This window comes from Rhinopithecus roxellana, chromosome 20, assembly GCF_007565055.1.
Source record: "Rhinopithecus roxellana isolate Shanxi Qingling chromosome 20, ASM756505v1, whole genome shotgun sequence".
Taxonomy (NCBI): Eukaryota; Metazoa; Chordata; class Mammalia; order Primates; family Cercopithecidae; genus Rhinopithecus; species Rhinopithecus roxellana.
Window position 1 is genome coordinate 55,071,358 of NC_044568.1, and position 27,201 is coordinate 55,098,558.

A 27,201-nucleotide genomic window follows, 5' to 3' on the forward strand; every position below is an offset into this window, starting at 1 on the left:
GGTAGCCCTCAGACATAGGCAGCAAAAAAATTCTTTGGAAGAGTACACCATCACAAGCGCTTGGTGACTCTGGATCAGTTATTACAACTCGTGAGGTCCTGGCTTCCTCTTGTAGGAAAGAAGTGCAGCAGGTGCTGTTGGTGTGTATTCAAATCCTTGTGCGTCACCAGTGGCTTTCTGGAAGCCCCTGTATCTCTGTACCTGAGGGCTTTCTGTAGCCACCGGAACATACTTGGCACCTTCCTTTCCACAGGGTGAACTGGAAGTTCCGGGAAGCTGACTTCCCTGAAAGCAGCTCTGAACTAATTACAAACAGGAGTCGGAGGAGCAATACTCAGCTTCCTCGCTGACTGTGTGTTACAACTCAAAGGTGTGTTCTACCCTATCCCCGGATATGCATCCCAGGTGGCATCCCAGGTGCCCACAGAGAAAACCCGCCTTTCAATGCATCCTGGTGTTGCCTTCCTTGCTTTCCCCAGCTAACTTTCTTCATTCCGTACCAGTATTTCTTGGCATTACCTCCCAAATAAACTACCTGAGCACATAAATGTCTGAGTCTGCTTCTGAAGGAGACCAACCTGAAATAAGGGATAATCGGTGTGCCTTCCTCTTAGGTCGATTGGAAGGAAGAAATAAAATACTACATGGACAGCGTTTCAGCACTGTGTCTGGCCACTTAATAAATGTTACCTATTATCATCATCATTATTATTATTGTTATTACTAAAAACAAATAATTGACTGGAATTATTTATCAGATCTCGGCCCATCTGGAAGCCTGTCTTGGCTTTCCTACATATGTGAGACATGCCAAGCTGGTATTGTGCTTATTATTTCACCACTGAGCACCCAGTTCATTATTTTCCATCCAATTGACTCCAGGTTTTCAAAGACTTTATCTAGCAAACTGCACAGATTAAGTAATAATTTATTTTCTCATCCATGTTTTATTAATCAAAGGCACAAGTAACTGCCAATCAGAGCTGCTGATCAGAATTAAATTACTAAGTTCACCATGCAGAGCTAATATCACTTCAGTCAAAAGCAAAACATCTTGATGTTTTTGTTTGTGAAGCTTTCTCGCTTGTAAAAGTAAGATTAGATTAGATTTTCTGAAATATTTAAAATAGCTTGCAGACCTTCATTGCCACAATCAGGGTCCCCTAAGACCCAGAAACTCCATGTTGGCCATTGCTGATCTAATAACCCAAAATTCACTAAGAAGTATGTCTGCTTTTGCTATAAAAATTGGAGCAATAAAATCTTTATGGCCATATTTGGCAATAACTTTTCTGTATATGACAAAAAAAATAAAGGATAAATGGATATTTAGTAATGTATTTTTTATCTTGACCTTTTCACAATGAAATATCCACAAATCTAAGAGAGGCTGGATTACACTAAGATGCTAGCCCACACCAGGTTTCCTGCTATAATATCAAGAGATCATAGTCTATGAGGAAAAAGGAGAAAGAAATAAGCAGTCTGGAAGAGCACAGCAAAAGGGATATCTAATTCTCTATTGCTTAAAACAAATGGCACTTGCTGGCAGTATGTTCACAAGCAGATGTGCTGAGTACATTTGCTTAGCCCTCTGAATTTACTCTCCCTTCTATACCCTGCTCTGTCCTTGGGCAGAGCACCTGGCAGCCTTGTCTTCTGGTTTCCAGCTGGCTTCAGTAAATTAGAAGCACTAGTGAGGAATCAGAGGTGGAGGGAGAACAAGACAGGGTGTCAGGTCTCCTGGTTTCCTTCCTAAGGCTTCATACAGATCAGCATCTTGTGGCACCAGAGAGTAAAGAATGGTGGACAGTGGATCTGGAGGGGCCAGTGGGTTACAGTTGGCCCACCAGGATTCCTAACATGTAAAATAAATACCAAAAAGTTCACAGGGTTTGTATGAGAATTGAATCATCTGATCCACAGAAAATTGACCACACTGCCTAGCATGTAATAAGTAAACAGATATTAGCTACTGTTACTATATTCAAGGATCTGAAGAAAAGTTATGGTTACTCTCTGCTTTGTGAATAGCAACAAGCACTGTTTCTCCTATTGTAGGGATCTGAACTCATATTAGAGCCATCACTGCTCTAGGCAAGAGGATAACTTACCTGCCTGAACGCTGACCAACGCTCACTGAAAGCCAGTATTAACCAGGGACTGTGGTAATTACTTTTCAAGTGTTGTCTCAGCTTTGCATAGTAGAAATACCATAGCCAATGAGATTTATCAGAGGTGTAATGATCATTCATTGAAAACTCGGGCCAGCAGGAGGAAGAAAGCTGCTCACGCTCAGATGGTACATGATAGGTACAAGTGGCATTTGAACTCAGGCCCATGAGCTTCTCAGGCAGCACCCACGTTCTCCTGTTTACAAGAGACCAGTTCTTCAAAGTGAATCCTGAGCCACTTGATGGGCAAGGAATCAGGTTGTCTGAGTGTGGAAAAATGTCTACGCATTTATCATTGTCAAAACTCCTTTCGAGAAAATGTGCAGTAATTGTACATTTAATTCAGCCCCAGCACAACACAATGTTCCAGTGAAGTGTACAGCCAAGTGGCATGTGTTGAGATGATGACCCTGTTGGGAGGGAGTCTTGTAAACCTCGCACTAAAGAAAAATGACCAACAAACACATGCAGTGGTTTATGGGCCTCATCTCTTTGTGGCAGCTCTGTGGCTCCTGGGAAGGAAATGGAGCACTTAGGAAGACATACTGAGCCTCCTGGTTCCCATGGGTGTACGATACGTGAGCCAGTGCGTGAATGTATGTCCTTGAATATTCATCAAAATCCCCAGGGGGAGACAGTTATGGACGTCAGAGCAAGCCTGGGTCCACGATGAATAGACCCTCCCTTTGGAGTTCCCTGGGCCTCCCTGCACTTGAGTCAAGCCTGGAAGAGTTGTGGGGAGCACATGGCAGCCCTGTGGATGCTGGCAGTAAGGAAACTTCTGCTTGGGCATCTCAACAAAATAGGACTCATTGCCATGGACTGAGCTCATGCAGTGATCTCGCATAAGAACCTAAATGTGGTTATTTTACATGATGCTTGCCAGCATACCCAACGCCCTTATGGTGAGCTGTGTCCTGGGCTTGGGAGGAGATGAAAAGTCCTTTCCTACTTCAGTCTTACCCATGCAAATAGCTGAACATCAGGACCCACTGCTTGTATCTATACCTCCAGCTCAGGATAGAACAACTTGTAGGAAGCAGATATCAATTGATATTTGTTGGCCAGGCACGGTGGCTCACTTGTAATCCCAGCACTTTGGGAGGCTGAGGCAGGTGGATCACGAGATCAGGAGATGGAAAGATCGAGACCATCTCGACTAACACAGTGAAACCCCATGTCTACTAAAAATACAAAAAAATTAGCTGGGTGTGGTGGCAGGCGCCTGTAGTCCCAGCTACTCAGGAGGCTGAGGCAGGAGAATGGCATGAACCCGGGAGGCGGAGCTTGCAGTGAACTGAGATTGTGCCACTGTACTCCAGCCTGGGTGACAGAGCGAGACTCCATCTCGGAAAAAAAAAAAAAAATTGATGTTTGTTTCTGAATCAATGAAAAGCCACTTCTTCTTTGAGAGCACAGGCAGCCTTTCCTCTCCAGAGACTGGGATGGGGTGAGGGATGTGGGGGAAGGAGATACCCTCTGGGCGGCTTACAGTCTCACAATGATTCCACTGACTTTTATAGGGGACAAAATCCTCACACATGTACACAAGCACACACACTTGCACACCCCCCAAAACATGACCATTCTGACCTATGCCGTCACTCCCTGGAGATTTAAGAGTGAGCCAAGGGAAGGTATCTGAGCTGAACTGGACCAATAAAATTATTCTTGAGGATGTGAAATTCAGGACACAGAAATATGGTGATGGGCAACATCCAAGCTGAAGTATATCAGTTGGAGAGTTCCAGATTCACATATTGCAGTGCCCAGACAGGTTTGATTTCCTTCTTTTTATGATCAGATGCTCCTTTGTGTCCATGTGCATACAACTCTCTCACTGCTGTGGGTTTCACTGCCCACCCCCTACCACCACCAACAAAAAAGATATGTGGGAGTTCTAACTCTCAGTGACTTTATTTGGAGATAGGGTCTTTACAGAGGTAATCAAGTTAAAATAGGGTCATGGGTAGACCTTAATCCAGTATCACTGGTATCCTGTATTAGTCCATTTTCACACTGCTGATAAAGACATATCTGAGACTGGGTAATTTATAAAGAAAAAGATGTTTAATGGACTCACAGTTCCATGTGGCTGGAGAGGCCTCAGAATCATGGTGGAAGGTGAAAGGCACGTCTTCCATTTGGCAGCAAGTGAAAAAGAATGAGAACCAAGCAAAAAGGGAGACCCCTTATAAAACCATCAGATCTCATGAGACTTACTACCACAAGAACAGTACGGGGGAAACCACTCCCAAGATTCAATTATCTCCCACCAGTCCCTCCCATAACACATGGGAAGTATGGGAGCGACAATTCAAGATGAGATTTGGGTGGAGACACAGCCAAACCATACCATGTCCTTACAAAAATAATGGGAGATATTGACTCAGAGGTAGACATAGACAAGGGAGACTGGCATGTGAAGGGAAGGGAGAGACTGGGATGATGCAGCTACCAACTAAGGAATGCCAAAGGTTTCTAACAAACCTCCAAAAGCTAAGAGAGGCATGAACAGATTCCCCTCACAGCCCTCAGAAGAAACCAGCCCTACCTACACCTTGACCTTAGACTTCCAGCCTACAGAACAGATTGACAGGAAATTCCTTTTGTTTAAGCCACCCAGTTTGTGGCACTTTGTTATAGGAGCCCTAGCGAACTAAGACACACCCCAACAATCTTCTTTCTTCCCTTTCCTTACCTCCTTGATACTAATCATAGTGAATTCCTTTTGCTTGCAACCAAGAGAAACCTAACTCAGGTTTCTGACTTTTATCAGAACTCAGGATCCTGGCTTTTATCAACCACTATAAAATTCATTTTGGATTTGTAAAGCAAAGCAACTTATAATTAACACAGAGGCTGTAACACAGAAACCAAGGAGATGCCTTTAGACCAAAGAGGCAGTAACTAGAGAACGTTCTTTTTCAGATAGAATGGGTTGAGAAAAACAATTTGCTGTAAAAAAAAAAAAAAAAAAAAAAAAAAAAAAAAGTTTCATTTCTCTGACTGTTGCTAGCACAAACGGCAGAAAACAAACAAGCTCTTAAAGGCAAATAAGTTGGTTTTTGTCTCACCCTGTATCATAGGAAAGATCATTATAAAAAACAAAGGCATTCATTGAAATATTGACCCTGTTAAGAACTATCAGGAGATCCCCATTTAGGAGTTGAATTGTGTCCCCTAAAAGAAACATCCAACTCCTAACCCCTAGTGTCTGCAAAAGTGACTTTATTTGGGAATAGAATCTGTGCACATGTAATCAAGTTAAGATGAAGCCGTTAGAGTGGACCTATTCCAGTATGAGTGGGGTCCACATAAGAAGAAAACGCCGTGTGAAGACAGAGACGTGGGGAGAACACCATGTGAGGAACAAGGCAGAGACTGCAGTGATTTAGCTACAAGCCAAGGAACACCTGGGGCTACCAGAACCTAAAAGAGATGAGGCCGAATCCCCATCTAGACACTCTGAAGGTAGCGTGGCCCTTGCCAGCACTTTGATTTCAGAGTTCTAGCTTCCAGAGCTGTGAGACAAGTATTTTCTGTTTTAAGTCACCCGGTTTGTGGTACTTTTTTATGTCAGTCCTAAGAAACTAATTCATCCCCTCACTTGAAATATCTCTTTGGGTTGTGAGGAGGTTTACGCAGGGTAATGCCAAAGATTTGAAAACTCTCTCACAATGCAGAGTTAAAAGATGTTTACAGTAACTGAATTTTCTATAGTAAGTCTGGAAGTGCTATCACCTACAAGATCTGGATAGGATACATATCATGAAAGTAAGTAAATGTTGTCCTTCCTTCTGGTCCTCATTAAAATGTGTTCAGTAAATTGATGTCAAAATAACTAATACTCTACAATCATACTTGAACATGGGTTACATTCAAACCAGGAAGACTAGTTATATGGTACCTTTTGGTGTGTTTGTAATAAAGGTTCTGCTTTTGAATGGTGTAAAGAAAGCAACTAAAAGAAAATATAAAATCAAGGCATTCTAAACAACATTTTGAAAGTGACTAGTAGCAGAGTTTGCATTAGGCTGTGTCCTGGAACAACTCTGTTCTTAGAATAAAAATAAAAGATTGTCTTTTTGGTTGGTTGAAGAAGTCTTCCTTCACTTTCCAGCAAAGATTCTTATGCCTTTGATCTTTTGATTGTTCCCAAATAATGATGTGTTTGTTCTAAAAATAATTCTTCTTCAAGGAAGAAACAGAAATGTATTTTTTGGGACTACATTGAAGAGAGCAAACTGAGCTCTAAAAGGGGGAAAAAGAGAAATCGATTGAAGGCATGCCATGTGTTAAATTTACTGCTGATGTTCCAAGAAAATCTTTCCCTAATATTTTTAGACTGAGATTAATGTATTTGCAGACAATTTTAGAATATCAAGAATCCTAAACTGAACATCTGCTTTATTGTCTTGGTCCTAGAGTCAACCTTGTGGCTTAAACATTTAGAAAGCAGATTTGGGGGAGTAAATACATAATTTTGGCTTATCCAAAGAATTTACTCAGGTGCTTTGGGAATCAAAATGGTTTTTCCTTTCTTTGCTTTGATAGATTAACGTTAGAGTTACTGGCTTTATTAAGCATTGTATGACAATATCTTTCAATGTCCATTAAAGAATACTTAGTAGAGTAAATGTTAAATTACCATGTTACATCTCCATAAATACATGTGAAGTCCATATGAATGCCAAATGAATTCAATATGGTCATTTCTATTACAATAAATGCCAAGTGAATTCAGAGTGATGAGGCACTTAAAATGTCACACACTCCCAACTAGTTCCATCGTGAATTCAGTACTCCCGGTGACACATTCTTGTCAGGGTTTCCACTGTAAATACTACTTTCAGCAGTTTATCATAAAATTCTACGTGAGGAATTGATTCTCATTGGAAATATGGAAGATAAACTCTAAACCTCAAAAGTAACATCAAAATAAGGTGACTGTACTGGGATTCCCACCCCTGCTCCCAAACTTGCAAGCTTAATATTTGAATAAAATATCTAGTTATGGTTTTTGATATTTTATATCAAAGAAAATTTCAATGTGATAAGTTCCCTCCTAGAACAAAGAGTTCTTTTAAAATGTCTCTTTGTAAAATTGACTTAATTTCGTACCCTTCTTATTGAGGCAGATGTGTCAAAATTACACGCAATAAGCAAATGGGAAAACCGAAACATCATAATAAGATAATTAGTTTAGTCAACACAGAAGCATGGATAATATCTGGTTTCATGATCTAATATTTCCACTTTTCCAGTATTATCCAAAAATATCCACTTTGCAACTATAATATTTTTTAATTCTGAAACTTTATACTCTTGACCATCACCTCCTGGGTACACACTGTTGGTCACTCTTCTGTAAGAAATAGGTAGATAGACGGAATAAACACAGAGAGAAAGCTGAAGAAATACAAATTGCCAATTGATGCATTTGACAACCAAGCAGGTAGTAGGAATAACCACCTACTCTGGCTGAGGTGTGATCCATCCCTTAATAATGCATTCTCCCTTAATAACTCTCCTGACCAACTGCTCTGTTCAGTTGAGAGATCAACAATCCCATAAGGGAGTCCACCAAAGCCCACTACAGACACATAGTATTGGTAAATACGTTGACTAGTAATCCGTTTTCCATCAGGTTAAGCAATGCTTCTGCAAGTCATACCAGAAGCTGGAGGATGTCATAAAACCAAATCCCATAAATGGGACTCCAAATTAGGGCCCGTCCACAGTCTGTTAATCATGCTGGACAAAGAGAGGTGAGGTTTGCCTTGTATTCTCAGTTCTTGTAACACGATTCTCCTGATCTCTAATGACAGTAATGAATTACATAATGGCTGAGTAATGAATTGGGTTATTTCCTAAGGCTGGAGATCAAGAGACATTAAATACTTATTCTCAAGGTGACTCAGTTGATAAAGGGCTATTTGAGTGCATTCACTGCAGTGGAAGCAAGACCTGAGTAAGATGCCAAGGACAACATTGCCTGGGCCCTCTTTCTCAACAGGTTGCAGAGTCAGCTGAAGGTGCTAATTGCAAAAGATGCAAGAAAATGTGAAGTTACCTTAATGACGTGGCAGGCCGATCACTTGACAAAGAAAACTAACTCATTATTAAGCGCATTTTGTCTTGTTTCCATCTAGCATCAAAGACACTAGCTTGAGAGACATCTGTGCAATTGATTGCAGCAGTCCAAATTCTATCTCAATCGATAATAGCCTGAAGGGCAAGGCCAGGTTATATTTCTTTGTTCCCCAAAGTGTCTTGGACATAATAAGTGCTCAATAAATATTTGATCGACTTGATAGGGGCTGGTGGTTTTATCCACAGATATTGCATCAGACATACATTGCCTGATAACAGCCAACTCATCAGTCAGAGCCTCTTATGGAAGGAAGAAAGGGCCTATTTCACCCAGAAAGGAATTTCAGGGTCTTACGCCAATAATCACACCTTTTGTCATGAATTCTTTTTTCCATTTGAGTCATATAAACTTTCACTGTTGGATGCTTAGGTTTATATACGAAAAGAAAAAATCATTCACAGAGATTTTAGTCATTTTGCCAAAATTATACTTTCACAGTCTATCCTGCAAAGGGTACATTATGAGAACTGATCTAGTCAATACTATCACATCTGGCTCATGATGCTAAAGCAATATATAATACATAAATATGGAAAAAAGAAATTGTGCCTTTCTTTTCTATGCATGAGAAAAAAAGTCTGCAACAAAGACAATTAGAATGGAAGAACGGAAGCTCAGTAAGTGGGAGATGACAATAATTGTAAATGCTAAACTCTCAAATCAAATATGTAATTAAATGTATATGATTCCAAAGTGCAATTAGTCATGCACCGTAAGATTTTTTGGACACATATTGATAGTGCTAAGGCAGAGTTGTCATATTAAAATGGGAATCAATTAGCTCGTTCTTAGTTAGGCATACAAATAAATTCAGCTTTTACAAAGAGGTAATCAAGGATACTGGGTAGAGCACAGACCCTGAAGTTAAACAGAACTGAGTACGAATCCAAGCATCACCGCGTTATAGCTCAGCAACTTTGAGCATTTGTACCTAGAGACAATGCAGTGTCATGGGAAGAGGCTGGATCTATTGGGAAACCTGAATTCCAATCCCACCATTGTAACTCATCAACTCTGTGACCTTGGGCACATCACCTGTTCTCTTTAAACTTCAATTTCACATCTTTACAATGAGATTATTTCACTTCTTCTTGGGCATCTTCCTTGTTTTATTGTCATTATCTATTCCAGGCCAGTGCACATATAGCATGATTCACATTAGCCACATCACAGGACCCATCCCATCATAAAGTGAGAAAATTGCCAAGTAGGGCATGCCCTAGAATGCAGACCCATGAAGTACTTCTCCACCTAAATGACACATCCACTCAGAAAGCCAACTCTGACCCTCTTCCTTTAGGTTAAATCCTCTGGCGTGTGTTATAGTCTGTATTTCTATTATCAGAGCACTTACAACAGGACAGTTTTAAATGCCTACATAAAAACAAAAATGATTAAAATTTACCACCTTCATACTGGCACAAGGTTAAATATAAAGACCAGGGAAAGAGAGTGCAAAATAGATCACACATATTGGTTATTTGATTTATGGCTGCAATTCAGTGATGGAAAGGGTGATCTTTTCAATAAATTGTGCTGCAGCAACTGCAAAAATCATACGTCTTGACCTCTACCTCACACCATACATGAAATTAGTTTAAGAAGAAAATTAATCATGAAACCTATGAAAATCAAGCTTTTAGAAAACCTAGTGGAGAATGTCCATGACCTTGGGGTATGTAAATATTTCTTAAACAGGACACAAGAAGCAATAACCCTAATAGGAAAAATAAATAATTAGCCTTCATTAAAATAAACAACATCTGTCTATCAAATGATACCATTAAGAAAGTGAAAGACAAGACACAAAGGGAAGAGACTTGTAATTCATGCATCTGACAAAGACTTATATTCAGGATATATGAAGAACTCCTTGAATTACCACTGAGGGAAGTTTCTTTTAAATGGAAGAGAACTGTTACATTCTGGAAAACAACTTGCTGGGTATGCATATAAGTGCTTGAGATTGGAACTCAATGAGGGAGCAAGAATATAGAATACTCATACCATGTAACAGCCCCCACATACCGGGTAGAAAATCAAGAGGAGAGATGGGAACAGGGATGGAAAAAGAAAACTTGGAGGTAGTTAGAGATAGAGAGCTAGGTACAAGCAACAAAAGAAAATAGGCCTGGTGCCTGGAGGACATTTAAGAATAGCCATGTTTAATATTCCACTGGGAGTTGATAAAATCTCCAAACACAACTTTCTAGAATTTCAATGAAGTGTGCTGTCCACACAATGCTTTCAAAGAAAAGGGAAGGGCTATTTTCCTACACGTGGATTGTGCAATGTAAAGATGATGAAACAAAACAACAAAACGAGCAGATGCTGATCTTAGAGCTAGGAGGGGACCTTTGGTAGTGAGCACCCACCCCCGTGAAATTCCAGAAATGTCACAGATATCACTGAGCATTCTCAAGGCATGCAACAGAGTTTTGGTCCAATTCTATCTAGATTTCACGGAATGGGAGATCCCAGTTGGCATGCACTTAACGTATTTTCATTGATCTCTCCCAACTAAAACATTAAATTCTTTGAGAGCAAACTATATACAGGAGCCCCAAAATATTCAATGGATCATGAATGAATAAATAAATGAATGCGGATGAATGGAATTTAGGCATTTTGTTCACTCTCGTCAGCTTTCAGAGCTTCCTGATCACTTTTTTTTTCAGTCTCTCATTTTACTGGTGTTTTTTCATTTGACCATTTTCCTATCATTTGCCAGAAGTTCCCAGTCATATGCTTATTGTATTGTTCATCTACAAAGCAACATTTCAGCCCAAATGTGCACCTTCTCTATTTGGGGATGAGTTACACTATAGCATACAGTGATTCAAACACATTTGCAAAATAATTACCCCTCTTTCATAACTGAGGCTTTTATCTGAATAAATGTTTCCCTAATAAAGCTTGCAGCTGGGTTGAGTTTGAGAAATACAACAATTAGGAGTCATGGGACAAGAGCTCAAAAAAGGGTTCCCTTTAAACACGAGCATTTGCTTCCTACATTTCTGATTAGTAGGAACAAGGCCTGTATGTGCCTGCCAACATAGCACTGATTGCTAATCAAGTGGCCATGGTATGTGTGAGCAAAAGAAAATTAGAAAACAAACGTAGACACTGATTAGTTTTCTATAAACATCTTAAAAGATATATGAAGCAGGAACCAGCTAAGGTGAAGCAGGTAAGAAGAATCCAGCTCTTCTTGCTTTGCCAACTTTACCTGAACCAAATCTGGAAGTAAAAAAGAAACTATGGAACAAGGCATCAAACTGACTGCAAGACCCAGATGAATCTAGGGAGTAATTAGTAATGACAACAGCAACAACCACAATCAAAACTGCCAAGGTTTGTACTCAACCCTACCACCTAGCAAAACAGTGATGTTCATTAGCTCATTCTGGTGTCGTAATTACTCCCTGAGGTGACTGTTAATTTTTGCCGTCTCCATTTTACAGGTGGAAAAACTGAGATTCCACAAGGGAATAATTTGCTCAAGGTAATGTATTCAAGTGACGGAACCAGGATTTATAATGATGTCTTCCTCTCCATATTTCGGCTTTGCATTTGACCTATTGATATGCTTTGGCTGTGTCCCCAACCCAAATCTCATCTTGAATTAATAATTCCCACATGCTGTGGGAGGGACCTGGTGGGAAATAATTGAATCATGGGGGCAGTTTTCCCATACTGTTCTCATGGTGGTGAATAAGTCTCACGAGATCTGACGGTTTTATAAGGGGAAACCCCTTTAATTTGGTTCTCATTCTCTCTTGTCTGCTGCCATGTGAGACATGACTTTGCTCCTCTTTTCCTTCCACCATGATTGTGAGGGCTATCCATTAAACCTCCTTTTCCTTATCAATTACCCAGTCTAGGGTATGTCTTTATCAGCAGCGTGAAAACATGCTAATATACCTATAGTGGAAAAGAAATATATTTGAACAAGCCAAGGGGTGATAAATATTATCGACAATATTATAAGCAGCATTAGAGAAATAGGTTTAAAAAATACAGAGATTCAAGGATGTAGGGGTAACCTTTGCAGCTAATGGGAGCTGGTGAGGAGACAGGACTTCTTAAAAACATCCATTCTGGAGAAGACAGCAAACAACCACACTAATAGAAGACACCCACTGTTAACATTCAGTTTTTACATTTGCTTTAGTTGGAATATCAAACCCATACTTGAAAGAGTGTACTTGGGGATCTCACCTGAGTATTCACTTTAGGTATGTGCGTAATTATTCATTGTTCTGTCAACAGGCCTCCCTCCCTCCTTCCCTTCCTCCCTCCCTTCCTTCCTCCCTCCCTCCCTCCCTTTCTCCATCTCTCTTCCTCGTTCCCTTTTATTTATTTATTTATTTTTTGAGCTAAGGTCTTGCTCTGTCACCCACGCTGGAGTGCAATGGTGCCATCTCAGCTCACTGCAACCTCCGCCTCCCAGGCTCAAGCATTCCTTCCATCTCAGCCTACTGAGTAGCTGGAACTATAGGTGCATGCCAGCACACCTGGCTAATTTTTGTATTTTTAGTAGAACAGGGTTTCACCATGTTGCCCAGGCTGGTCTCGAACTCCCGAGCTCAGGTGATCCACCTGCCTCAGCCTCTCTCAAACTTCTGGGATTGCAGGCGTGAGCCACTGCACCCAGTCTTGTGACCACTGCTTTCTAATGCTATTTTCCACACCAGAGGAGATGCTGTCAGTGTCTTGATAAATTCCTTAGACTGCACCCCACTTCACTGTGCTCCAGGCAACCTCCCATTGCAGGATGTGCAGTTCTGTGCCTGAGGGCTTTTCTCAGAACCACAGAAGATGAATCTGCCTGTGTATGTGGCAGGTGTGATGCCCCTCTGGTGGGAAGTGTTCCCAAATCAACACCCTTTTTTCTGGGAGTAGTCCTCAGCCAAGAGCACTGACATAAATACTCCCAGCCTTCCTCAGGAGGGATAACTCTGAACTGTGTCTTCTACATTATTTCCAGAGTTTTCTTACAGGATTAAACTTTAGTTGCCTACCATAGCTTAATACTGCACCCTACCTTGACTCTCCTTTCTTTCTCCTTGTCTTGTGTGCAGTACTGGTGCTTCCTGCACCTTTTAAATAAACTATACACACTCACATCCTTGTCTCTTCTCGAGGACTGCGATTAAGACACACATAAACCCATGTCATTTCATGTGTCCCCACTGGACCAGAGTCTTAGACTTTGGACACCGGTGGCCTTTCAGAAGGCCCAACGCTGATGTCAGGCAATGCCATGCTGAAGTTGAGACATCTTTTTAACACCACAGACTTTTTACACTTCAGACACTCTGTCAAAAGCTCAATATTGAAATTACCTCATTATCTCCTCTAAGGCTGGCAGAGACCATTGATACTTGAGAGGGCTAATCTAAAAGAAACATTGATCATTTAATCTGCTCAGTTTACTGAGTTCTATTCCTGAATCAAGTCAAATCGCCAGGAAGCTTAGCGCTCTGTAGGAATGCATTCACCTTATCACGATTCCTTTTCATGTCTTTACTGAGGTAAGATATACAATGTAACCAGGCAAAGACTGTTTTTACACCTCTGGAAAAATAGCTGTTGAAAAAGCTATTCCCTGTGTAACTCAATGCCCTTTTCAGTAAAGGCTCTTAAGATACGTTCTTACCAGAAATAAATGCCAAGGGGAAAAAGTATTATCTTTCTGTTTATTGGTGTGTTGTTGCTACTGCTGTTGCAGCTGCTTTTTCTTTTTCTTCTTCTTTTAATTAAACAATGAAAATTATTTAAGCTAACACAATTCCATTTTTACATGGTTAAGTAAAAACTCAAAGTAAATTAAGTGCTACATTTGAATAACTATATCCAATTACTGTCCTTTTATATTCTATGTCTTTAAAAAGATTTTTACTATCATGAAATTGTACTTTAATAAGCTGTTTGGAAACATTTAAAAATAAATGTGATAGACATGATGAATAAACAACATTAAATCTACAAATCATCAGAATATAATCTTTGCTATAAAATAGGTTATATGTGGACAAACAGATGTTATTGATGCTTGATTCAAGATTACCTACATTTGGTTCATAGCAAAAACGAAGTTCCTGCAGTTCAGAGATAACACAGGAAGGATCAACAGGTAACCTTCTATTTGCAACAATATACCTGTTTGCAACTGACTTGCAATAATATACATGTTTATTCATTCAGTCAGTCACAAATTTTGTGTATCTGCTATGTGCTAAGTATGGCATTAAGGTTAGGTATAGATATCTGAGAAAATATATGAATGCTGACTCTGTTCTCACGGAATTCGTGATTCAGCGAGATTGTGTGTGTGTGTGTGTGCGCGCGCGCACGCGTATACATGTGTATGTGTGTGTGAGAGACAGACAGAGACAGAGGGAGAGAGAGACAGAAAAAATAGCCTAAATTAAAGACTGCCTCGCCCAACCTCCAATGAAAAGTAAAATAGCAACAAAGGGAACTAAGGAAACAGCTTTGGAAACCTGATTGTGAATGTTTATGTGTATCTGTGAGGGTAGCACATAGCATGAGTCATGGCTTGTACTATAGCTGCACCAGAAAAAAAGAAACAGCAAAACAATGCAGCAGTAGCGTGACCACCCTATCAACAGGGAACAGGCGTTTGTGGGTTTAGTTTAATGCTAGTTACTATTTCTATTTTCTTAAAACAGAACGGAGAGCTCTGCAGTTGCCCTCTGTTTAATGATACATGAGGTGTTGACAAGAACCTAAACACAAGCCTGTAGCTTGTTTTGGTTGTGCTGATATTGTGCTGAGGTCACAACCCAGGACCACGAACCCAGAGGCTCTGATAAAGGAGTATCTCCGCTCTTGGCACCACCACACCATAACCTTCAAAGGTGAACTCTGGGAGGAGTCCATGAAGATCTACAGGCAAATGGTTGGGCCAAGGGTCACCCCCCACTCCTCACCTGTTCTTTCCCTAAATGCACACAAGACTGAGCAGTTGTGTGGGCAATGCACTCAAGTAGAGTTGATTCTACCTATTCTCACAGTGCTCATCCAACATACGCCTTGGTCATTGGCATCTGTAGGTAGGGCAAACATTTCATTATGAACATTATGGTTGGCATCTGTAGGTAGGACAAACATTTCATTATGAACATTATGGTCTAAAGTAGTATCACCACTCAGGGAACTAGTTAGAAATGCAAATTCTCAGGCCTCATCCCTGAACTTCTGAGTTAAAAATGCTGAAAGTGGGGGCCTACTATTTTAATAAACCCGGGTAGATCAGCAGACTTCCAACCATTTTAACACCGAGGACCAGTTTTGTGGAAGCTAATTTTTTCATGGGATGGGGAAAGTTGATGATGAGGATGGATTTGGGTTGAAACTGATCTACCTCATATCATTAGGCATTACATTCTCATAAGGAGCACACAATCTAGATCCCTGGCATGCACAATTCACAATAGGGTTCACGCTCCTATTGATACAGGAGTTAAGAAGAAATTACACAGGCAGATGGTAAGGGTGTGGGAGTCCTTGGTAAGGCTGTTCTTTTTAATGAAAAGCAACCCCAAATCATTTTCTAACAAAGAAAATATAAAATTGAGCCGCAGACATAGACAAGTAAGCTGGAGGCTTGCACAGGTGAATGCTGGCAGGAACTAAGGACTAGACATGTTCAAGATAGCAGCTCCATCCTCCTTTCTCTTCCAACCACATGTACAGTAAGAAGCAGACAAGATGGTGCCAATCAACTGGAAAGCTCATTTACATAAGATTAGGGTGGGGTGACCAGCCTTCTCCACGCCCTATATAAACATCATACCTGATAGAATCAATGTGTGAGCGCTATGTAAATCAGACACTGCCTCCTTAAACCTGACTATAAAATTCAACACATCTGCCACCTGCTGGTCTTTTTCTGCTCCAAGACCCCTTCCTCTATAGAGGAAGCTGTTTCTCTTTCTCTTCTCTTCTACATATTAAACCTCCACTCCTATACTCCTCATGTGTGTCCATGTCCTAAATATTCCTGGTACGCAACAATGAACCCCAGGGTATATACCCCCGACAATATAACCACTTCTCTATAAGACTCTATTGACACTGCCATTCTGACAGGAGGTGGAGTTCAGTGGGTTATTGCTCACTCTTCTGCTGTGGTCCATGGTCCAGAGGTTGGCGACCCCTGCTATAGGTGATTCTGATACACACTCACATTTGAGAATCACTGGCTCAAGAACCAGTTTTCTGAATTGATTTCCAAGGTAGATCCTTTTTGCTTTTTTCTTTAAATCCCAATGCTAGGAAAACATGTTGGAAACCAGCTGCATCTCATTTATTCAAATAGCACACAGATCTTAAGACCAAAAAGGCTTCATGAAAACAGTTGTAACTATTTCATCATGTGGTATGATCTGGCTCTATATCCCCACCCAAACCTCATCTTGAACATGTAATCCAAATTGTAATCCCCACATGTTGGGGGACGGACCTCATGGGAGGTGATTAGCTCATGGGAGCAGTCCCCTCATACTGTTCTCATGATAGTGAGTTCTCATGGGATCTAATGGCTTTTTAAGGAGCTTCTCTCCTTTCACTCTGTACTTCTCCATTTTGCTGCCATGTGAAGAAGAAAGTGTTTGCTTCCCCATCCACCATGATTGTAAGTTTCATGAGGCCTCCCCAGCCCTGCAAAACTGTGAGTCAATTTAACCACTTTACTTTATAAATTACCCAGTCTCAGGTATGTCTTTTTAGCAGTGTGAGAATGGACTAATACAGCAAATTGGTACCAAGGGAGTGGGGTGCTGCTATAAGGATATCCAAAAATGTGGAAGTGACTTTGAAACTGGGTAACAGGCAGAGGTTGGAACAGTTTGGAGGGCTCAGAAGAACACAGGAAATTGTGGTAAAGTTTCGAACTTCCTAGATACTTGTTGAATGACTTTGACCAAAATGCTGATAGTGATATGGACAATGAAGTACAGGCTGAGGTGATTCAAATGGAGATAAGGAACTTGTTAAGAACTGAAGCAAAGGTCACTCTTGCTATGCTTTAGCAAAGAGATTGGTGGCATTTTGCCCTTGCCCTAGAGATCTGTGGAACTTTGAACCTGAGAGAGATCATGTAAGGTGTCTGGTGGAAGAAATTTCTAAGCAGCAAAGCTTTCAAGAGGAAGCAGAGCATATAAGTTTGGAAAATTTGCAGCCTGACAATGCAATAGAAAAGAAAAACCCTATTTTCTGGGGAGAAATTCAAGCCTGCTACAGAAATTTACATAAGTAACGAGGAACTACATGTTAATCACCAAGACAATGGAGAAAATGTCTGCAGGGCATGTCAGAGGTTTTCATGGTAACCCCTCCCATCACAGGCCCTGAGGTCTAGGTGGAAAAAATGGTTTTGTGGGCTGGAGCCAGGGTCCCCCACCTGCTGTGTGCAGCCTAAGGACTTAGTGCCCAACTACTCCAGCCATGGCTCCCAGCTACTCCAGCCATGGCTAAAAGGGGCCAAGGTACAGCTCAGACAGTGGCTTCAGAGGGTGCAGACCTCAAGCCTTGGCAGCTTCCATGTGGTGTTGAGCCTGCAGGTGCCCAGAAATCAAGAATTGGAGTTTGGGAACATCTGTCTGGATTTCAGAAGACGTACGGAAATGTCTGGATGTCCAGGCAGAAGTTTGCTGCAGGGGCAGAGCCCTCACAGAGAACCTCTGCTAGGGCAGTGCAGAAGTGGAATGTGGGGTCAGAGCCACCACACAAAGTCACCACTGGGGCACTGCCTGGTTGAGCTGTAAGAAAAGGGCTGCTGTCCTCCAGACCCCTGAATGGTAGATCCACAGACAGCTTGCATGGAGCACCTGGAGAAGTCATAGACAATGCCAGCCCATGAAAGCAGCCAGGAGGAGGGCTGTACCCTGCAAAGTCACAGGGAAAATGTTGCCCAAGGCCATGGAAACCAACTTCTTGCATCAGCATGACCTGGATGTGAGATATAGAGTCAAAGGAGATTATTTTGCAGCTTTAAGAGTTAATTACTGCCTTGTTGGATTTCAGACTTGCCTGGGCCTGTAGCCCCTACGTTTTGGCCAATTTTCTCATTTGGAATGAGTATATTTATGCAATGCCTGTATCTCCATTGTATCTAGGATGTAACTAGCTTGCTTTTGATTTTACAGGCTCATAAGTGGAAGGGACTTGCCTTGGCTCAGATGAGACTATGGACTTGAACTTTTGGGTTAATGCTGAAATGAGTTACGATTTTGGGAAACTGTTGGGAAGGCATAATTTTGTTTTGAAATGTAAGAAACATGAGATGTGGGAGGGGCAAGGGGCAGAATGATATGGTCTGGTTCTGTGTCCCCACCCAAATCTCATCTTGAATTGTAATCTGAATTGTAATCCCCACGTGTTGGGGGAGGGACCTCGTGGGAGATGATTAGATCATGAGGGCAGTCTCCCCATGCTGTTCTCATGATAGTGAGTGAGTTCTCCCAAGATCTGATAGTTTTATAAGGGACTTTTCTCCCCTTCACTCTGCACTCCTCTCTCCTGCTGCCATGTGAAGAAGGACATGTTTGCTTCCTCTTCTGCCATATTGTAACTTTCCTGAGGCCTCCCCAGCCATGCAAAACCATGAGTCAATTAAAACCTCTTTCTTTATAAATGACCCAGTCTCAAGTATGTCTTCATGGCTGCGTGAGAATGGACTAATACAACATGTAACTGTTAATATCACTCCCCCAATCCTGAATCATTTGAATCAGCCATCCTAAAGATTCACACAAACCCCTTACTCAAAGACATGTCATAAAAATAGAAAAAAATACAGAATTGGTAAGACAACATACTGATATTATAATTAAATTAAAATGCTAACCCTTGCTTTCATTTATGTCTCTACTAAATCATGGCTTCCCATTAGCCAACTTCTCTACTTGTACAGTTCACTGTTTAGAGTCAAGTACAGAATCTTACATTCATTCCTATTAGGTTAATTGTTCACACTTTAAGCCACCATTTCAGCATACCAAATTATTTTTATTTCTGAATTTGTTATGAAAAGTATCAGTCAGAATGCCATTAGCATATCAAATGTTTCAACTCATCATATTTTCATTGATACCAGTTATGAAACCTAAAGGTCTATGCTAAGGGATTAAACACTTTCTCAAGTAAATATTGTCCCATGAGAAAAAGCACATTTTTCAGTAAAGTTTATGTACCCGATCTTGAGTCTACCTCACTGGAATGGCTGGATCGTAGTTTCCACTCTGTCCACACTTTTTGTCTTGGGAAGCTCTGTGAATTCTTTAGCAATGACCCACCCTCTATTTTAATGGAAAAGTTTGTAGAACATGTTAACATTTTTCTCTAATAGGTCAGCTAGAAGTAGCCATAATCACATGACTCTTGAGAAATAATCTCCTTACCTCTTCAGCAGTTGTTGCCCGAAAGCTAAACATTACAAAAATGGGACTAGTGGGACTGAGTTAGGATGTCAAAACAAACAAACAAACACAATAATAAGGTTCCCAGCTATATTTGAATATCAGATAAACAATTTTTTTAGAATAAGTGTGTACCAATGTTGGGCAGGACACACTTATACTAAAAATATACCAACAATCTTTAAAATTATTTGCCTACCTCTGTATGACTCAAAAGCATATGCTTTTGACCACTAATGTAGAATGACTTCTGTGAATGATTCCTTCAGCCAGTAAATCCACATCTGTCCTAAGCAAAGATGCCACATTCTTCCCTCTAACAACAGTGATTTCCCCCCCACAAGCTAGCGTAGAATTTACCAGAGGGCTTAACTGTGCCCCCTTTTTTATGCTGAAGGTGCTTTCTGAATGTCCACTTAGGGTCAAGCTCTGTACTATACATGGAACTTGCAAGGTGATATAGTTTGGTCGTGTCCCCACCCAAATCTCATCTTGAATTGTAGCTACCCTAATTCCCACATGTTGTAGGAGGGACCCTGTGGGAAATAATGAATCATGGGGGTGGTTTCCTCCATACTGTTCGCATGGTAGTTAATAAGTCTCATGAGATCTGATGTTTTTTATAAGGAGATCCCCCTTTCATTTGGCTCTTATTTTCTCTCTTGTCTGCTGCCAACTAAGACATGCCTTTTGCCTTCTGTCACTGACTGTGAGGCCTCCCCAGCCTCATGGAACTGTGAGTCCATTAAACTTCTTTTTCTTTATAAATTACCCCATCGCAGGTACGTGTTTATCAGCAGTATGAAAATGGACTAATACCTAAGACCATCTTAATTCCTAACCAACAACAACAAAAGCAGAAACAAAAACAAAAAGCAATAATAACAACAACAACAAAAACAAAAGAGAGACCTCAAGATACAATTCTAGCTTCCCCATTGCTTATAGAACTTCTAAACTTCATTTATGCCCAGAGCATCAGGGGTTGAATGGCTGAAGCATTTTGCAAAGTAGGGTATGAGTCCAAGTCTTTCTGGAATAGATGTGCATTTTCAGCATTGGAAAATAGAATTCCTCATATTTAGCAGTGATTCTAACCATTTTTTGTTTGTTTGTTATCAGACAGGCTTTCAAAAAATATTATTTTCTAGTGACCTCCAATTACATGATGAGAAAATTCTGTGCAGGGCAGTCAGATAAATAAGGCTAGATATGCCTTTTGACTCAAGAGAGATGGAAATTTAAGTATAAATTAGGTAGAAAGCAGGTTTCTTGGGCAGAGTCACACATGTAATTACCTAATCACAGCATTTCTATGCAATTATTCCCCAAGGGATCTTTTGAAAGAAGATACAGTGCCTACTTTGTTTGGAATTAGCTTCAGTAGAGGTTCAACCTCTTCAGTAACAGAAACAGAAGTTTTCTGTCCTGTAAGTACCAGCAGAAGCTGCCCCTGTGGGGAAATGACAAAGCCACAAGTCTAATATCAGAGTCTGTAGGCAAAAGCAAGTTTTAAAGCTCAGGATTTTAATCTAATTTGAGAAGAGAAGTGATTTATGTCTTCTCTGATGGGGCATCATTTCCTAAAAAGGAAATGGACAGAGGAGGCTATTTAATCCCTATTGCCCTTCTCACCTAGGGTGAACTGGAGTACTGATTTATCTGGGCATCACCAATGCTTTATAGCTTTAATTTTAACTGCTTAGTTTAATATAATTCATTTGAGGGTATAACTACTCAGAGTCCTAAGAGCATCTCAACATGTTTTCTTTTTAAGGATAATTACAAACCAAAACTGCAAAGAGAGCTGATGGGGAGCTCTTTCTGCGATTATGGCTCTGAAGAGGTTCCTAATTCTAAGAAATTATTTATAAAAAAGAAAATAAATTAGATATGTATCTATATTCAGCATCCCTATACAAACCATAAAGTTACTTCAAAGAAAAAGTTAAAACATTCCCATATAATCCATAGTTAAGACACCTGTGTTTAATATAACATATATAAACTGCTTAGAAAAGTACCTGGCATATCTTTGTTAAACGATAGCTGTTGATCTATTACAGTATTCAGAAAGAGAGAGTCCCATACAGACACACAAGAGTACACTCTCTATAATTCTATTTACATAAAGAACAGGCCGGATGTAGTGGCTCATGCTTGTAATCCCAGCACTTTGGGAGGCACAGGTAGGTGGATCACTTAAGACCAGGAGTTCGAAACCAACCTGGCCAACATGGCAAAACCCCATCTCTCCTAAAAATACAAAGGTTGTATTGGGAGGCAGAGGTTGCAGTGAGCTGAGATCGCACCACTACACTCCAGCCTAGGCAACAAAGTAAGACTCCATCTCCAAAAAAAAAAAAAAAAAGAGAGACAAATCCATTTTATTAGAAGTCATGATAGTGATTTCCCTTGTGGAGTATGACTGAGAGGGCACGGGGCTTCCAGCGACCGGTCATAACTCTGTTTCTCTGAGTGTTGGTTATGTGAATGTGTTTGGTTTGTGAAAACTAATCAAGCTATAGTTTTGTTATGACTATACTTTTCTACAGCCATGTTTCTTGATCCATTCAGGATGCTCTAACAGGATATGATAGACTGGGTGGCTTTTTAACAACGGAAATATATTTCTCATAGCTCTGGAGGCTGGAAGTACAAGATCAAGGTACCAGCAAGTTTGGTGTCTGGTGAGGGCTTCTTTTCAGGTTCATCAACAGCTGTCTTTTCATCGTGTCCCCCATGTAGTAGAAAAGGGCCAGTGAGTTCACTGGGGTCTCTTTTATAAAGGCACTAATCTCATAATATCCTGAGAGGAAAGCCCTAATGATCTTACCACCTCCAGACACCATCACATCGGAAGCTAGGTTTCAAAATTTTGGGGAATTTTGGGGACCACAAACATTCCATCTATGGCATATGCTATACTTCAGTGAACAATTAAAAACAAATGGTATCAACCTGATTGGAATGATAGCATAAATATTTTTAAAAGGCGATCTAATCATTTAAAAAATACAAGTAATGGTTCCAAAAACAGATCACGAAAGTCATCCCTACAACTACAAATCAGAAATCTCTTAGAAAGTGCCAGGCAAAAATTGAATATGATGTTATGCACATTGCTAATATTGAAACTAGACTGAGACTGAAACATCTCTTCCCATTCCAATGTCAGAAAAATGGAGGCTTGAGCAATACACAGAAGAGTGGACATAAGAAGAAAAGAGGATAAGGGTTTTCAGATCATTTCAGAAACACTGTTCATCCAAATCTCCAACCTTTCCAGTGGTTTCTCATTGAATATCAGATATAATAAAAAGTGTAAGCTCTTCTTACATCTTCTCTTGCTTTAGTATTTAAGAACAATAAAGATGTTTATCCATTCCAATCTGTAAATTACTGAAACTTGGGGAGTTTTTAGAGAGTCTGTAAAACTGTCACCTTGGACAATTCTTATTTATTTATGTTGAAGAAACATAATTCTCCAGATAAAGTCTTAAGAGAAATGCAAATGAAAACAACAGTAGAATATTCTATGTTGCCCAAAGGATTGGCAGATACTGAGTAAGGATGATAGTATCCAGGGTGTGTGGACATGAATAGAACCACTTTCAAATACTCCTGGTGGAAATATAAATCTGTATGACAGTTTCAAAGACAACTTAATGGTCTTTGTCAACATTTTAATTGGGCCTATCTTCAATTCAACAATATCCATTTCTTTAATTCAATGCCACATGCAATGGGTCCACATGAAGAAATATCATTTGTGCAATGCTTATAAGAAGTGAAAACCTAGAGGCAACCTGGATGCCCATCAATTACAGGATTGGTCAAATGAATTAGAAGACAGCAATGATGAGAAATAATATGCAGCCATCAAAAAGCCTTATGTGGATTACACACACACACACACACACAGAGATGATTGCATACTTTATATTATTGAATGGAGAAAATGACCGAATAGTACGAATGGTATGATCACAGTTCTGAAAAAAAAACAATCTGCTACTCTCACTGAGAGGCTTGTCACCATCACCATCACATTGCATGAAACGCATGAGAGATACACAGCAAAAACATAGCTACGAAATATAAATTATTATTAGAACCATACATCTCCCCAACTAGACCATGTCTTATAGCCCCAATATCTAATACAACGACTGCTATTTAAGAAGGGTTCAAGAATTGTTTATGAAGTATCAACCAATTCTCTCAATATTCAGTAACTCATTAGCACTGGTCACTCATTTAATCAATAAGTACATTGTTGACGATTGGCTGTGTATGAGGCAGGGTGCTTGGGCTGAGGACTGAATGGTGAGTAACACAGGCATGGTTCCTTACCTATTATCACTCATGACCAAAGACATAACCAGGCAATGACAATACAGTGTGATGAGGAATATCAACTATAGGGCATTATGAACACGGTAAAACATGGGCTGAAAATAGCTCAAGTTATATTCTGTATGGGAGACTGAATTTTCCCAAAATAGCCATCATATTACATCTCTCATGCTCACAATGCAATGTAATGGTGACATGACTCTCCATGAGTAGGAGTCTATTTTCTATCTCTTTGACCTCAGGGGAATCTATGACTGCCTCAATTGCTATAAACTATGGTAAAGTCAAGCTTCAGTCATAAAACATCATGCATTTTTACCTTGTTCCCTTGGGATGCTCACTCTTGGCACCAGCAACCATCCTGTGAGGAAGCCCAAGCAGCCACATGGAGAGGCCATGTGTGGATACTGCAGTTAAGAGCCAGAATCAATCACCAGGCACATTAAGGAATGAATATAAAAGGAGCCCAACCTCCAGCTATTGAGTTAACCCAGCCTTCAAGCTATCCTAGCTGACATTGTGAAAAACAGAGATGAATAGTCCCCACTGAACCCTCACTAACGACATATTTGTGAGTAAAACAAATGATTGTTGTTGCTTTAAGATGGTAAGTTTTTGATGGTTTCTTATACGATTATAACTGGACACTGGAATAAAACACATAGTAAAGTATGAATACAACATCTTCATCACTAATGGACCAATGACACCCCTTGATGAACATGGCTGAGATGAAAACTCATTTGGCTGAAGTCTTCCTGTCCATACCTCACACTGCTCAGAGGTTGGGTAAACTATGGTTACGCAAATAGACAACAGAGCAAGAATCACTGCCTGGCTTATCTGTCTTCTCCAAAGCTTTAAGGCCTCTGTGTTCAGAGGTTGTGAGCTTCTGTGCCTCCCTCTTCTAGGTATCTAGTGCAGACTTCTAGAGAAAGTCAAGCCTAAAATGCCATCAAGCCCACCAAGAATGACCTTTAGAGCAGAGGGAAGAAAGTGGGGACACCATTACTAAGAATGCTGTGTAGAACTTAGCAATGTGGACAGGCTGAGAATTGTTCAGGGCAAGGTTTATAATGCAAATCAGTTTTCTAAGTCAGGATCTCTAAGCTTTCAGGAAAACAGGCACAGGGGTGTGAAAAATGTTTTAAAACCTTTAAAAGCCTCATGCAAGATTCTGCAAACAATGGTCTTCTGGCCTTTTTTTTTTTTTGGAAATAAAGTTTTACTGGAACACAGTCATGCCCATTCATTTTACATATTGTCTAGGGTGCTTTTACACACTAATGGCAAGATGTAATAACTGCAACAAAGACCCTATGGCCCGTAAAGTCTAAAATGTTTACTATCTGGACCTTTACAGAAAAAGTTAGCAATCCCTGGCCTAGTGGAATATATCCATTAATGCAAGATGAAGCTGCACAGACTAATTAAAATGTCTTTTGTATTTTTATTTTTTTTCTTACCACTGTCTGGAATTACACCAACTCTCCTGCTGGTTATCCTGTGTTGATCAGAGGCTCTGGTTGGCAGCTCTGCTAGTCTTTGTTGAATATTTTAAAATGGGAAAACTCATTATTACCTAACAAAAGGAGTTTGTAGACAGAATGTTCCAACAGATGGATTCCATGGAGAAAACAAAAAATAAGTGAGGCAAGTCCTTGGTGGTAGCAGACCTGAAGCCACTGAATCAGGACACGGTATATTATTGAGGTAAAGGGCAGAGAGGGTGCCAGAGCTAGCAATGGGCTGGTCTTAGGTAGAGGTTATAAATTCACGGGCTGTGGGCCATTTCTGGATGTCTGACATGTTTGTTTCCTTTAATACATAGCCAAAATCATGTCTACATGTTGGTAGGCAGTGTTCAGGTTGGCCATGCCATACCCATTCCTAAAAACCGTCCCCTGACCTTCATCTGCCACAGTGGCTGGGGACACGAATACTCACTTTCTCAACCTACTCTGCAGCTAGTGCATGACCCGTTCTAGCCAAAAAGATTTAAGCAGAAGTCTGATAGGGGTTGCCAGGGCAATGTTGATTGACATAAAGCTGGTGTAGCCCACTGTTCTTCCTTCCTTGCATAGAAATGCCATGGCTGATTACTAGCTCCTCCTGATCAGTGGGTGGGACTGGCAACACAGAGACTCCACACTCAACTGGCAATTATCTGCAGGAACAATGTTGCAACTGCTCCCCTTTAAACACTGGTTAGGGGTTCTCTGGGGGGCCATCTCTCTGGGCCATTTCTCTAATTTTACGTCACCTCCTTCCTCTTTGATAAGGTGGCCAGGAACTGATGGTATTACTGAGAGCTAAAAGAGGCAGCCCCTGACAGAGTGCCAGGGGCTCTGGTTGGCTCTGCCCTTCCCCTCAACTAGGGGAATCTTGCAGCACAGAGTCTGGCATTTCAAGGCAAGGAAAGTTTGGATCTCTTAAGATGATTAATGGAGGAAAAATAAGGACTGAAAAATCCACCCATTTCAGTAATCAGAGTATTATTCGTATATGGTTCTAAAGCCTCATGGGAAGTTTTTAAGGAAAAAATAAACATCTATTTTTTTTTTCAGGCATGTATCAATGAGTGTCTCCAAAGTGCTTTAAAAAGAATTACCAGCTTTAACAAGGGGGTAATAACAGCACTAAGAACATCTGAGACAGTATGTGCCTAATAAAATTCTAGATGTTAGCTGGTTCCATTACTCAAAGCTTTCACTTCATACAGGCATTATTTACTATATCATTCTGTATTCTAAGAAGTGCTGGCCATGGTGACTTAGAAGAGGTGATGCTATTGCACTGGAAACCTCACATTCCAGATTGATAACGGTAACTCACTCACCTTCCTAGTGCTCGCCGGGTTTATCTTAAAAGCTCTAAAAGTAGGTGGATGGTGGCTTTTCATAAGGTGCTAGAATAACCTCAAGACACAATTGACAACACAGGATAGGAAGTAATGGCTCCAAGTAACAAGTGGGAGTGCAGAAATAAAAGCCACAAATGCACCGCAGCTGAGAAAAAGCCACAACACCGCAACCACCACCTGAATAAATAAATATTTGTT

General features: G+C 40.5%; 1 protein-coding gene and 1 long non-coding RNA gene across 3 annotated transcripts in view; one reads left to right on the forward strand and one right to left on the reverse strand.

Moving 5' to 3' along the window:
• LOC104656045 overlaps window positions 1-1,332 on the forward strand; it is a 36,469-nt gene extending 35,137 nt beyond the window's left edge. The window contains exon 3 of the long non-coding RNA XR_747063.2: window positions 116-1,332. This is a non-coding gene — a long non-coding RNA (uncharacterized LOC104656045). The remainder of the gene's footprint in view (window positions 1-115) is intronic.
• Window positions 1-27,201, reverse strand: part of CDH13 (cadherin 13) — a 1,178,985-nt gene that overhangs the window by 847,481 nt on the left and 304,303 nt on the right. The gene's annotated exons all lie outside the window — the stretch shown is intronic.